Source organism: Bos javanicus, chromosome 3 (genome assembly GCF_032452875.1).
Source record: "Bos javanicus breed banteng chromosome 3, ARS-OSU_banteng_1.0, whole genome shotgun sequence".
Classification (NCBI taxonomy): Eukaryota; Metazoa; Chordata; class Mammalia; order Artiodactyla; family Bovidae; genus Bos; species Bos javanicus.
This window is the reverse complement of record NC_083870.1, coordinates 2,001,725-2,009,799: the sequence shown is the minus strand read 5'-3', so window position 1 is coordinate 2,009,799 and position 8,075 is coordinate 2,001,725. Positions and strand designations below refer to the sequence as shown.

The following is an 8,075-nucleotide window of genomic DNA, read 5'->3' as shown; positions in this document are numbered from 1 at the left end:
AATATTTGGCCTGTCACCCATGGCTTATAGGTGAACACAATCCCCATCTCCTGCCCTCCAAACATCTCTAGGCTTACATGTCACCGAGAAAGAGACTAGTTTCTTGGCAAGTCCCTTTCAGAAGTTTTCAAACCTCTGTTTTAGCATATGGCTATGAGGAAAGCCTCAAGGTGACCGAGATCATCTGTCCTGGCTGAGCTGTGACCTGGATATGTAAAGGTCTGGGCATATTCAACCAGCATGAGAGTAACTGCTTTCCAGCCCTTCTGCATTCAGAGCTTTCAGAATATCATGAGCTCACTCTGGTTTAGTTCAACTAACATTGGTAAATTTATTGTGTACCACATACCAGGATGATTTGAAGGAGACAGGAAAAGCATACTTTCAAAAAACTTGCATTTCAGTGGGTGGACAGGCACAAAAAGGAGTCATTTTGAATTCACGTTGATTGCAGTAACAGGATGAACACTGCCAGAGAAGCTTGGATCTGGGGCTCTTAGCTCAGCCTGATGAGAGCAGGGATTCCTAGAGGATGTGACAACCAAAATGAATCTTAAAATGTGTGTAAGGTGCCCAAGGAGGAGGAAGAAGGCATTCTATAATACAGATGCAAAGCAACGCAGTATATTTGAGTCCTACAAATGATTCTGCATGTGAGAGCACAGCAAAGAAGAAGAAAAAAGAGAAGTCTAAGTAGAAACTGGCAGTGAAGCTGCAATGGCAGGAAGAGGTTGGATCACAGAGCCTTGTGTACTTTCTAAGACACTTGACCTTATGCCAAGAAGACTGTGGAGAGCCAGAAAAGTTTTCAGCAGGGAGTGACAAAGTCAGACTTTGATCTTGCCAGGGATCTTGGTTTTAACTGAACTATTTATTTTAGTTTTTGGATTAGGAAATATTTGCATATCTGGACTTTTGTAACCGAGGGTCATCATCAAGGTGTAACATGGCTTGTGTGAGAGTGTTTGGGCTCTCCCTCTCAGATGAACTTTGCTGGCTGATTTATTTTTTGCCCTGGATCCAGGGGCTCTGGTCCCGCCAGTCACTGGCACACAGCCCAATGCCCAGCACCCTACCCTCCCAGCACTGCCTGGTGTCAGGCTGCCTTCCACTACAAGCCAGACTTGACTAGCTCCTTTTTATCCCTTACAGTTCCGACAGTGAGAGTCTTTGGGTAGACTTTTTTCTTTCTTATACTCTGAGGAGCATTTGGCAGCTTTATATATATAAAACAAACCCAGGTCTCCTTAAGTCAAGAATTTAAAACACTTTTTTTTGTTTGTTTCAAATTTCCTTGAGAGAAAAACATGTGTTTCTTGGAATGAGAGATACATTTGCTGTGATGAAGAGCTGTTTGCCAGCTATTGAAGATTTTTCCTTCGGAAGCACTGAAAGTAGACACAAGAGCCCTCAAACACCGAGAGAAGAGGTTTCCTTTTGAAAATGCCCATGGTCTGCTCTGAGTGATAAGATTTTGGATCACTGTGAAAATCTACCTTTGTTTAATGGACTTATTTAAATCTGAAGAATCTCTATGGGTGCACTCCAAGTTCTCCTCATGGGGAGATCTTGGACATGGCATTCACTTTTCTTGAGGCAACATCTCTCAATAAATGTATTTTCCCCTCAAGAACCTGCTGCTTTAAATCTGTTAACACTTGGTTCAGTATTCTGTTTCAATTTCTGTATCAAATGCTGGAATGGAAAAGAAATGCAAATCTATGGTCAGATGGGTGTGAGATATTGGTGGCTTGGAAGCAATAAATTTTTTGAAAAGATATATTTAAAGTTACATAATATAAAGTAAAAGTTGTTTGTATAGATACCATACTTCAATAAATTTTCTATAGCTGTACAAATATCAACAAATGTCTTAGCAGCCTTAGAGGTCTGGAGAGGCACAACCCTGTTTACCTGTACCCAGAATGAGCAGAATTCCAATGAGGGCTCTGAGGGACAAATGTGAGAGAATGTGTGTGAGAACACAGCCGTGCTCTGAGGTGGAGGTGCCTGGTGCTGATTCTGCCCACATGTGCTGCCCCCCCACGGGGAAGGGAAGCTCAGAGGTGCTGGGCATCTTGAGAACAGGAAACGGAAGGGGAAGTGGGACCAGAAAAGAGTGTGTGGTCTGCGAACACTTACCTTTATGCATAAATTGTGGCGCGGTGAGCTTCAGGGATTCTCAGTAATCCAGTTAGTTCTCCTTTCCTGCTGGTACAGAAAAGAATGAAAGTGCATAGAGAGACTCGAATTCCCCAGCTCTGCGGAACTTGGAGAGGAAAGAAGGCATTTTGCCCAACATCAAGTATTTCTCTTGAAACTAGCTAGAATTTCTGACAACAAAGTAGAAGGTGAATTATTAGGGGGACAACACGGGAAGCAGGAAAGAATAAAGAGGGAATATTAGACTAACTCAGGACAGAGAGGAAACGTCTTCACTAAGGCAGTGACCCAGAGACAGATTTCTGAATTTAGAATGAGTAGAGGGTAACCAAGGAGATACACCAGTATGTGGAAGGCTCTGACGGGATTTTCACTGAATTGCAAACAGCCGCCCTACTGCCCTGCATAGGATGTTATGCCTGAGGGGTTTTCAAGGCTCCATGACTATAGAAGAAATTTCCAGGATGCAGCAGTGCATGCCTGTCATTCTGGTGTCCCATCTGCCCCACATCCTTTTTCCCACTTCTGTTAATAACACTGTCTTCTTTCCTTTGGAGAAATATTCTTATCCCATGATCCAGTCCGTCACCAAATCTCAACTTTCTAGTCAAAAATGGACTTGCCATCTCTCTGGAATGGACTTGCCATCTGTCTGGCCGCAAGGATGAGCTCAAACATGGGCACATGACTCAAGATGGTTTAGTCAAGCCTTTCCCCAGGATCATTCCCATGAGGAAGGCCCTTCATCTCTCTGGGGCCACATGAGGTGAAAAATTGTAACTCTTGAATTGCTTTTGGATATATTCCTGCCTTGTAGAGAAGTCTGTCCTCAATGGGAAAAATATAGACATAAAAAGCCAAATAGATGTGAGTGATAGATGGAGAGAGAATCTGAATACATCACAATGCAGATTTACCCACAGTTCCTACAGCTGTTCTTCCATCCCGTGATCTATCCCAGGGTCTTTCTGATAAACAGCCTCCCTCTCTTCCTTTTTTTACCTTAAGCTAGTCTGAGATGGCTTTCTGTTATTTTCCACCAGAAGATTTTTTACTAATACCTCTGCAAAAGGAAAGTAACTTCAACTAGAACTTCAGTGGCTGTCTCCCTGGCATGATGGAATAAGAAAGGCCAGTTGCCTGGACCATAGAGGTTATGGGGGAGAAGGGGTGGCAGTAATGTCCATTATAAATGGATTCATTCAGTTGAACAAAGGGCTTTTATAAGAACAGTGCTAAATAGAAGTTGGCATCTCTCTCTCTCTCTTTCTGGTTTTGGTCTACTGGAGACTGAACATCTCATGAAAAACCAAAACAAGCCAAGAAAACATTAGTGCTAGGCTGCTTCACAAGATACATATACAAATACAAATACAAAATACAAGAAAACATGTCTTAAGAGCAAGGATTGCTTTTTATAAAAAGTGTTTTCATGTAAGAGACTATGGAATTTTTTCTACTTGCTTTTTAGAGACAGTAAAATAGTGAGAGCAAGAGCAAGTGAACAAGCAAAGGAGAGAGAGAGAAATATTGATTCAAATGTTTTTCACCCAAAAGCCAGGGAATAGACTATTTAGATCCTTTGGTTGCACAGTTCAATGATATAATTTTTGCTTGCTAATGGTAAACTGACTTCACTATAACTCTGTAGCCACAGAAGTCCGCCCTGAAAATATAACATGGCAAGATCTAAACTTGCAAAACATATACAAGGACTTATCACTTCTACATAAAGAACTCCAAATGCACTTAGTTTAATTTGCCAAAAGTGAATTCATACACAGTGTTTTAAGAATACATCTCTTAGACAACGTGAGGCACAGTTCAGCCGCTCAGTCGTGTCGGACTGTTTGCGACCCCATGGACTGCAGCACACCAGGCTTCCCTGTCCATCACCAACTCCCGGAGCTTACTCAAATTCACATCCATCGCGTCGGTGATGCCATCCAACCATCTCGTCCTCTGTCATCCCCTTCTTCTCCCACCTTCTATCTTTCCCAGCATCAGGGTCTTTTCCAACGAGTTGGTTCTTCGCATCAGGTGGCCAAAGTATTGGAGTTTCAGCTTCAGCATCAGTCCTTCCAATGAATACTCGGGACTGATTTCCTGTAGGATTGACTGGTTGACTCTCCTTGCAGTCCAACGGACTCTCAAGAGTCTTCTCCAACACCACAGTTCAAAAGCATCAATTCTACCTTGAGTCCTGAAAAGTTAGCACCTGAGACGCTCCTTTAGATGTGTGCCACTAGATGGCGTATCAGGCTAACTTGCTCCCCTTCTCTGAGCAACTTGCTAGCTCCCTCTTCACCTCCTGCCATATTTGGTGAGTCACCTCAGGCCACCTGATAAACACTCAGGAAATACTTAAGACCAATTCAGCAGAAAATATAACTCACCTAGATGGTATGATGAGTATTATTAGGATGCCTCTGCCAAGATTTTTTTCAGAGCCTGAAATCAGCCTACTTCTTTGTTTCTTGGATTGAATGTATTTAAAAATCTGACTTTGGGGGCTTTCCTGGTGGCTCACCGGAAAAGAATCCACCTGCCAAGGCAGGAGACAGGGGTTTAATCCCTGATCCGGGAAGATCCCACATGCCACAGAGCAACCAGGCCCATGTGCCACAGCTATTGGGCCTGTGCTCTAGAGCCCGGGAGCCACGGCTACTGAGACCATGTGCCACGACTACTGAAGCCTGTGCACCCCAGAGACCGTGTTCAACAACAGGAGAAGCCATGGCAACGAGAAGCCCGTGCACCGCAAGTATAGAGCAGCTCCTGCCCACCACAACTAGAGAAAAGTCCACAAAGCAATGAAGATCCAGCACAACCAAAAATAAATAAATTACTAAAGATTTTTTTAAAAATATGACTCTTACATGAAGCAAATGGAAATCAGTAGGGTTAAAACATTAAATAGTTGATTTTTCCCCCACAACTGCCTAATTCTAACCCTATGGGTCAAGCCCTTCCTTGCTTCATGAATGAAATCTAGATCCATACTTTCTTTGGTCACTGTTGAATAATACATGGCATTCTATTCACCTTCAACTCACCCAAATAGTTTTAGTTCTGTAATTCAAATGATGATTCTTTTATAATGATCAAACTGCACAATTTGTAAAATTAGACTTCTTGCTCTCCCCTATTGTAGGATCACTTTACTCTAGAAGTTTGCATTAGAGAGAAATGCATATACTGTCTAGATTTTCCCACTTAGCACTTCCATTCCTTCTTCCCTCAATCACTTATTCTTTTTGGATCCTCCAGGGCTGCTGTGTGTATGTATATAGATGTGGAGTTACTATGGAGAGAACAGGACAGGTAAGGAGAAGGAGCAAGAAATGTTTTTCTTGACTGGCATCAATATAATGTGACATTTTACCAAACATGAATTCACAATCAAAAACTACAAAACATATAAGGAGATAAGAAACCACAAGTGAGAATGAGCAGACCCATAAAGACTTCAGATATTGGAATTACTGGGGATAAAGTATAAAATTAGTACATTTAATATATCCAAAGAAATAAGAGGAAATTGTATAGCAGTAAGAGCAAGACACTATTGCCAGTGACCATACTGATTTGAAAAAGAACTAAATTGAATTTTTAAAAATGAATACCTTACAGATATTTATTAATTAAAATTAAAACTCAAAGGAAAGAGATTAGAGGAAACTAGAGAGAAAAATAGTGAAATGGAAGATAAACTGGAAGGAATTACCCAGAAGAGAGCACAGAATGATGAAGGTGAAAAATACAAAAGATGGCTTTAAACAGTATGTAGAACAGAATGAAAAGGTCTAATATACATTCAATCAGAATTCTCAAAAGAGAGCTAAAGGGGAGAAGAAATAGTTGACATATTAATGCCTGAGAGTTTTTCATAATTAATGAAAAATCCACAGATTCAGGAAGCACAACACATTCTAATGTGAATAAGTAAAAAGAAATCCATAACCAGTCACATGTTGATTAGGCCAAAAAACACTAGAAACAGAAAATCTTAAAAATAGCCAGAGAGACAAGACTGATTATTTATGAAAAAAGGATAATTAGATTGGTAACTGCCTTCTCAAATCAACAACAAAAGCAGAAGGCAGTAGAATAATATCTTCAGTGCACTGAGAGAAAATAACTATTGATTTAAAATTGTATACTTAGTGAAATTATCTTTCAAGAACAAGAATGAAGTAAGGATTTTGTTTTAAACACAAACTGACAGAATATCCCACCAATAGACCATTACTAAAGAAAACTTTATTTAGAAAGGAGAAGACTCTTACACTATAGTTGGGAATGTAAATTGTCACAGCCACTATGGAGAACAGTATGGAGGCTCCTTAAAAAAATAAAAGTGGAACTACCATATGACCCAAAAATGCCACTCCTAAGTATATACCTGGAGAAAACCATAATTCAGCAAGATGCATGCACCCCAATATTCATTGCAGCACCATTTCCAATAGCCAAGACACGGAAGCAATTAAATGTCCATAAACAGAGGAATGGATAAAGATGTAGTACCTATATACAATGGAATACTATTCAGTCAGAGAAAAGAAGGAAATAAGGCTATTCACAGCAATATGGATGGACCTAGAAATTGTCATACTGAATGAATTAAGACAGAGAGAGACAAATATTATATGATATTGCTTATATGTGGGATCTTAAAAAGGAGTATAAATGAACTTATTTACAAAACAGAAGTAGAGTCACAGATATATAAAACATATTTATGGTTACCAGGGGATATAGGGGCAGAGGGATAAACTGGGAGATGGAGACTGACATATACATACTGCTGCTGCTGCTGCTAAGTCGCTTCAGTCGTGTACTACTCTGCGCAACCCCATAGATGGCAGCCCACCAGGCTTCCCCATCCCTGGGATTCTCCAGGCAAGAACACTGGAGTGGGTTGCCATTTCCTTCTCCAATGCATGAAAGTGAAAAGTGAAAGTGAAGTCGGTCAGTTGTGTCTGACTCTAGCGACCCCGTGGACTGCATCCCACCAGGCTCCTCCGTCCATGGAATTTTCTAGGCAAAAGTACTGGAGTGGGGTGCCATTGCCTTCTCCACCGATATACATACTACTATATATAAAATTGGAGAAAGTGATGGCACCCCACTCCAGTACTCTTGCCTGGAAAATCCCATGGACGGAGGAGCCTGGTGGGATGCAGTCCAGGGGGTCACTAAGAGTCGGACACGACTGAGCGACTTCACTTTCACTTTTCACTTTCATGCATTGGAGAAGGAAATGGCAACCCACTCCAGTGTTCTTGCCTGAGAATCCCAGGGACAGGGGAGCCTGGTGGGCTGCTGTCTATGTGGTCGCATAGAGTCGGACACGACTGAAGTGACTTATCAGCATATATAAAATAGGTAACTAATAAGGACCTACTGTATAGCACAGGGAACTCTACTCAATAGTTTGTAATGGCCTATATGGGAAAGAATCTTGAAAAAAAAGTAGGTATATGTATATGTATAACTGATGCAATTTGCTGCAACAAACAATATTGTAAATCAACTATACTCCAATAAAAATTAAAAACAAATAAATACAAAAAGAAAAGAAGGGAGAAGATTTCAAAAGCAGATCTGAAATGTAGAAAGAAAAGGTGTAGGTGATTCTAAACAAACAAGTCAAATACCATATTTTAAAGCTGAAAGGTAAGATAGAAATTTAAAAATGGATAAAATAGCAGAAAGTTCAAAGGAGGTAATCAGAGTTAAACTGTTTTAGTGTATAAGTTAAATCTACATATAAATGTTTTTAGTTAACTATTAAAAGAAGAAAATTGAGTCCAGATGATTTAAGCAAGGACTGAATTTTCATTCAACCAGGACCCTAAAGTCTAGAACTCCTTTGAGAGGACCTGGCCAGGAAGAGAGGATTAAGA

At 40.6% G+C, this 8,075-nt stretch overlaps 1 long non-coding RNA gene across 1 annotated transcript; it reads right to left on the bottom strand.

Annotated features, from left to right (window-relative positions):
• Positions 1 to 306: 306 nt before the first annotated feature.
• Positions 307 to 7,039, bottom strand: LOC133237522 (uncharacterized). Its single transcript, XR_009733233.1, has 2 exons — positions 2,143 to 7,039; positions 307 to 525 (listed from the first exon to the last, which is right to left on the bottom strand). It is a non-coding gene; the product is annotated as an uncharacterized LOC133237522 (long non-coding RNA).
• Between the last annotated feature and the right edge of the window lie 1,036 nt (positions 7,040 to 8,075).